The sequence below is a fragment of the Belonocnema kinseyi genome, chromosome 2 (assembly GCF_010883055.1).
Source record: "Belonocnema kinseyi isolate 2016_QV_RU_SX_M_011 chromosome 2, B_treatae_v1, whole genome shotgun sequence".
Lineage (NCBI taxonomy): Eukaryota > Metazoa > Arthropoda > Insecta > Hymenoptera > Cynipidae > Belonocnema > Belonocnema kinseyi.
The window spans coordinates 131,552,380-131,559,282 of record NC_046658.1 but is presented as its reverse complement, the minus strand read 5'-3'; the positions used below and the strand labels follow the sequence as shown (position 1 = coordinate 131,559,282).

Below are 6,903 nucleotides of genomic sequence, written 5' to 3'. Positions count from 1 at the left end.
CCCCCCCCCCCCCCCCTTTCACAAACTTACAAGAAGAAGACAACAAGTTTTAAATTTTCAAACCAAAAAGACTATTTTTCCCAAAAAGAGTAGAATTTTCAGTCGAGAAGATTAATTTCCTACGTAAAAGGAGAATGTCCAACAAAATAGTAAAATTTTCAATCGAGGACATACATTTTTCAAATAAAATGATAAATTGTTTAAATAAAATGATTAATTTTAAACAAAACAAAAAGTTTCAGGAATTTAGTTTAGCTTTCAAGCAAGTGGTTAAAATTTAAATCAGAAAATATCATTTTTTTAAAAAAAGGTTAATTTTTAAGAAGAAAAAAAAAAGATTTTTAGGCACGTTAGAAAAATTTGAATCAAATTATTGAATTATCAAACGAAAGAGATGAATTTTCAACCGAGAAGAGTAATTTCCTACCAGAAAAATGAATTTTCCAGAAAAAAGAATAATTTTGTAGCAGAAAAGGCGTACAAAGACTTACACTTGAATAGTCAAATTTTCAACTAAAAAAAAAAAAGAATTCTTAGCTAATAAAAATTTTGATTTGAAATCAAATACAGTTGAATTGAACAATAAAATATTAATTTTTAGAAAAATCTTTGAATCCTCAGACAAAACTAATAAATTTTCAACTGAAAATGTTATGAGTAATTTTTCAGTTTAAGACATAATTCTAAAACAAACAAATGCGAGTTTTAAAGAAAATAATTAAATTTTTATCCAAAAAGATGATTTTTCTACTAAAAGAGATCAATTTGTTTCCTAAAATGGTATCCTTAAAATTTTAGTGTATAAAATTAATCTTGAAAAAAAAAAATTAAATGAATTAAAAAAATGGTTAAATTTGCATCCAAATAGATAATATTTCCACAAAAAATGATAATTTTCAGTTTAAACAAATGAATTTTAAACAAAGTAAATCCACATTCAAGCAAATAGTTTCATTTTAAACCAAAAAGATGATTTTTTTTTACCAAAAACATTAATTTCATTTAGTATAAAAGACGAATTTCAAACAAAATACATGAATTTTCAACTTAATACTTAAGTTTTCAATTGAAAGAGATAATTTTAAACAAAAAAGGGAATAGTTACATTTTCAGTTTAAAAAGTTAATTTTCAACCAAAAACAAAATGAATCTTCAAAAAAATATTAGAATTTTCAGTTAAACAGATGAACGCTTAAAAAATGAATTTTTAACAAGGAAATAACAATAATTAAGTTTCCTAACAAATTAGTTTGAAAATTTGACAATTATTGTCAAATTTTCAAACTAAAAAGACGATTTTTTTACAAAACAGTATAATTTCCAGTTTGGAAGTATTAATTTTCTACAAAATAATTAAATTTCCAATTAAAAAAAATGAATATTCAATTGAAATGATAAATCCTAAACTTTAAAAAAATTAGAATTTTAAGGAAATATGTGCAGCTTATAAACAATTAGCTGAATTTTTTACAGAAAAAAATATGAATTTTTAGTGAAAAATGTTTTGACAAAAAGATTTTAATTTTAAAGCAAATACAGTTGAATTCGACCAAAAAAGAAACTTCTTGGATAAAGAAAGATGATTTCTAATTCAACCAGTTGCACTTTTAACCAAAAATATGAATTTTCAACAGAAAAGTTCATCTCCAAGCAAGAAAGTTTTTTTTTTAGTCACGAAAAAAATTTCAACCAAATTGTTTAACTTTCAAGACAAATAGATGAATTTATAACAAAGGGGTTTCAAACTTTAATTAAAAACATTAATTTTCTAACAAAAAAATGTAATTATATGATTGAATTTTCAACCCAATAGCTGTCTTTCTCTTTATTGAAATTTCAAGTCAAAAAGGCAAATTTTCTGCAAAACAGTTAAAAATTTAAAACAAAAATATGAATTTTCAACAAAAAAGTAAGGTTTCCACCCAGACAAATTTTACAGACAAGAAAGAACACATTTAATTAAATTTTCTATCCGAAAAGAAGAATTTTCTACAAAGCAAATTAATTTTCAACAAAGGATTCCACCATGAAAGATTTTTTAGACAAGAAAAAAAAGTTGAATCAGATTGTTGAATCCCTAAGCTGAAACTATGAATTTTTACTAAAACAGTTGAATTTTATTAGAAAATTTTAATTTTTAACAAGAAGCTTGATTTCCAATTAGAAAAGATGAATATTTAACAATATTGTTGAATATTTAACAAAATAATTACTTTTCAATCAAATCATAAAATTTTTAACCACAAAAGATGAATTCTCAATCTGAAATATAATAATAAAGTTTTAAACCACAAAAAATCAACTTTGAACCAAATTCAATCTTCATCAACATCAAAGAAAATTTTTCATTATCTGAATACAATTTCTTTTCTCAGGGAAAACCCATTAATTTCAAACATGACAAGCATTATTTTCCCTAACTGAATATACTCATCGAATGTTTGAGTTAAACAATCACTCAGAAAAAAATTTGTCTGGAAACAAAATCATGGTCCTCTCTGTTTTTTTTTTTTGAAAAATGTAAAAATCTTTTTCACGTGAACAAAATTGTTTAACTACAAGATTTGGTGAAAGTTTGTCGCAAATAGATAATTTTTGCTGTACAAAGATTCTCTTTGAGACAAATGAAAGTCTGCATGAAAAAACATCCTTTTGACGAATGAGGATATTTCTGTAAGTGATAGTGTTTTGGAATCAAACAAACATTTTATTTAAATAAAACAAATATTTGTTTAATTGAATAAAATGGTTCTTTGACCCTACATCAAAGAAAGAATTTGATTGATTTAAACAAACATTTTACTGAGTCTGCTAAGTATCATAATGGCTACAAAAATGTTGTAATAACTGATCAACCACCTACATACGTCTCAAATAATTTCTTCTTTAGATAATAATTAATTAATCAGAAAATACATCTTGAGCGAGTACAAGTTTTTGGTAAATATTTCGCATTAGAGGCAAAATCGATTACACCAGAGGTGGAGGGAAACATCAAAGAAACACTCATCCACATTACTAGGCCATTCAGACCATGTTCATCAAACGGAAAGGTAACTCCGTTAGTTATTTGAATAAACATCAAAAACCAAAAAGTTTCCTTCCCTTTCTAAAATGGAAAATGTTAAATAAACAATCCAATTTTTAGGTTTACAAATTCAATTCTTGATAGAAGCTTCTTTAAGTTTGAATTTTGCGAACATTCATCTGACTCATACAGAAACAATAGAAAACAAATTAATAAATAAAAAGTTAAAATCCCTGACTAATTTTAATCCATAAAAATTAATATCCCTGACTAATTTTACCCGAATTTTGTTTGAGAAACCCAAACTTTTGGCTTAAAACAAATAAATTTTTAGTTAAGTATCTTAGCTGCAGTAAAAAGTCTTATTAAAAGCGGAAAGAGCCTTGGTGACATTTGTGGATCCAACGGTCTAGTTTCAAGTAACCTTCCCTTTTAATAATTGTGTCACCGAATTTAAAAGGTTCTTCATATTTTTTATCCACATTTTTTTTATTTCAACTAAAAAAATGTATTAGGAAAGAGAAAAACATTTCTATGTAGAGCAACATTTCCTCAATGAAGACAAGTATTCCCACATCTGACCAATATTGAATTTCAGTCGGAAAGACAAATAACAAATATCCCCCAACTTATCAATCACAGAAATCTCGAGATTCTCACAAGTTTCGAATTTCTTTTGGAAAAAGGCAAAATAACGGACATCCCCTAAATTATCAAACTTTGTAATGACTTACAAGAGGAAGTCAAATGCTCTAAGAACAGTCAAACTAATGAGATTTTCACGATAATAAGAAAATAATGTATAGAATTACTGAAAATAAGACAAAAAATCCAACGACGATTTTTTTAAAATAGGATCTTTTTTAATTATAATAAGAGCATTTTCTGTTGGTTGTTTAAATTTGTCGTTGGATTGTTGGTTTTATTTTAAGAAATTTTATACAATAATTTGATTATTAGATTTTAAATAGGATGCGAATAAGAAAATAATTTATCTCGAATAAAATCAATTTGGATAATTTATTCTATTAAATTTAAAACGATTTAGAAATGCTATTTTTTGCCCAAAGAGATAAATCTTCAGTCAGAAAAATAAATTGTTAAGTACGTAATTCACTTTCAAACCAAAGAGTTGAATTCGTAAAAAATTCGAATTTTTAAGAACATAGTCGCATTTTCAATCAAGTAGTAAGTTCATCCAAAAATAAAAATTTTCAACAAAATAGTTTAATATTTTTTCAAGAAACAGAATTTTCATTCTAAAACATTAATTTCTTACTAAAAATACAAATTTTCAACAAAATAAATTAATTAAAAAAAAAAATAGTGTCATTTTCACTGAAAAAAAATTTTTGACTAAAAATTAATTTTCATTCAAAGAGGTGAATTTTGAATCAAGAATAATAATTTTCTACTGAGCCCCCGAAAATTTAAAGAATAAAATATTAATTTTTTCTAAAGCTGTTGGAAAATAACAAAATTGTTGAATTTTCAAAAACAAAAAATGAATTTTTAACGAAGCAGTTCATTTTTTAACCAAATATTTGAATTTTCAATCAAATAAGACACATTTTTTACTAAAAATTTAACAGTTGATGTTTCAGGAGATTATTTTTAAATGAGAAAGATTAATTTTCTAAGAGAAAAGAACGAATTTTTAAACAAATAGTGGAATTTTCGAACCAAAAAGATGAATTTTTTACACCGAATTTTAATTAATTTATTCATTTTAATTTCAATTTTAAAATTTTTTAATTTTAATTAATTAATTTTAATTTTAATTAAAATGTTATTTTAATCTTTAACTTGAAAATATGAATTTTTAAGCAAATAGTTAAAGTTTTAACCAAAAAACAACTAATTTTCACAGAATCTCAGAATTTTTCAACAAAAGAAATTAATTTTAAACAACAAAAATTTTTTTAAAGAAAGTTGTTCATTTTTCAACTAAGCTATTGAATTTTTAATAAAAAAAATCTATTTTCGACAAAAAATTTAACCGTTGTTATTTTAATTTAAAAATGTTTTTAAAATTAATTTAAGAAAAGCTAAATTGATTTAAAAAAGAGAACAAATTTGTTTGACACAGGTAAATTTCTATTTAAGAATAATAATTTCCAACGAAGAAGAATGATTTTCTGACAAAAAAGACAATTTTTAAAGAAATAGTTGAATTTCTAGTCCACAAAAATGTCACTTTGTAACCAAAAATGGAATAGTTAAATTTTGATTTGAAAACAATAATTTTTCATTTAAAAAGTAAATGTTTTACAAAATAGTCGAACACGAAATTATGGAATTTTCCTAGCCAAAAAAATGAATTTTCTACAATGCATTTTAATTTTCAATCAAAACATGAATTTTCAAGCAAATAGTTTAAGTTTCAACAATAAAAAACTAGTTTTTAAGAATATCATAATTTTCAACAACAAAATAATTTTCTAATAAAGTTGTTCATTTTTCAACTAAGCTGTTGATTTTTCAATAAAAAAAGATGAATTTCGAACCAAAAAGATTAATTTTTAATCGTGCCTTTAGTGTTAAACATTAGATTTTTAATAAGCAGATAAATTTTTTTGAATAATTCAGTATTCTATTTAGAAGATGGTTTTTCAACTAAGACGTATTATTTCCCATGAAAAAATAAATTCTCAACAAAAAAATACATCAGTAGATACTTCACATAAAAAATTTTAATTTTATATTAAAAACAGTTAAATTCTAAAATCTGACAAATCAATTTTCAATCAAACAGTTGCATTTTTAGTCAAAAAAGTTTAATTATAAACTAAAAATATAATTACTAAATTTATTAACGAAACAGAATCAACTTTAAAACAAAACTATTAAATAATAATAATAAATTTCCACTTTAAGGCAAAATCGATGACAGAAGAGGTGGAGGGAAACATCAAAGAAACATTCATCCACGTTACTAGGCCAACCAGACCATGTCCCTCAGACAGTAAGGTAACTCGGTCAACAATTCGACAAGACTGACACACAAAAATATACAAAATAAGAAATCCCCGACAAATTTTAATCTATAGAAACCTAACTATTCTTTTAGTCCCTGGCTAATTTCACTAAGACTTGGTTGAGTCCAACAGTCCTTTAAAAAACCTACCCTGCTAACAATTGTGTCACCATAAAAAGTTCTTATAATTTTTGATCACTTTTCCATTATAACACCACTGAAAAATTAATTTTTCATTAACAAAGAGCATTTCATTTAATCAAGAGTACATTCCTGAGTATAAAAACACTTCCGAAGACAAGTATTTCCATCTATGATCAATATCCAATTTCACTCGAAAACACAAATAAAAAACACCCCCTTAATGATCCATCACATCTTCTAAAACCGTAAAAAAAAATTCCCCTATTTCGAAAATAGAAAATGCACCAAGGAAGGAAATGACACTTGAAAATAAAACACCCCTTAAATTGTTCAGCCTCTGTCCTCATACCTACAGAGGTTGACCGCAGTCCCCTCTTAAGGGTTGCCACCCCCTTGGCTCTCGAAGCCTCAACAAACTCTGCACTTCTCGATTAGCCTCTTTTTTATTATCAGCACCAGAAATTTAACTTGGAATTGTATTCGGGCACGCGTGTCCCTATCCAGGCTCTGGCCTGGGCCAGCACGCGCTTCGGCCCAAGGAGGCACATATCGGACACAACACAAGACCGCGAATTAGGCCGGCGTTGCTGCGCGAACTGGCGTATCGCTTTCTGTGAACGAGTAGTATGAGTATTTGGTTGACGAGTCGCTTCTCTTTGGGTTTCGGCCGCAAGGTGGCAGCATCCGCGCAGCGCGGACGACACCCCCGTACTATATCGATCCGCAGCCCCCCGCCGCCCTCACACACAAACTA

General features: G+C 26.2%; 1 protein-coding gene across 6 annotated transcripts in view; it reads right to left on the bottom strand.

Moving 5' to 3' along the window:
* LOC117182302 (voltage-dependent L-type calcium channel subunit beta-2) overlaps positions 1-6,903 on the bottom strand; it is a 114,090-nt gene that overhangs the window by 90,998 nt on the left and 16,189 nt on the right. For 4 of the 6 annotated variants that reach the window (XM_033375447.1, XM_033375469.1, XM_033375478.1 and 1 more), the window contains exon 1: positions 6,499-6,720. The exons of 1 other annotated variant lie outside the window; for it this stretch is intronic. The gene's annotated coding sequence lies outside the window, so the exon portion shown is untranslated. Of the gene's footprint in view, positions 1-6,498; positions 6,721-6,903 lie in introns of those variants that run through there. One more of the 6 variants, XM_033375454.1, reaches the window with a different exon arrangement.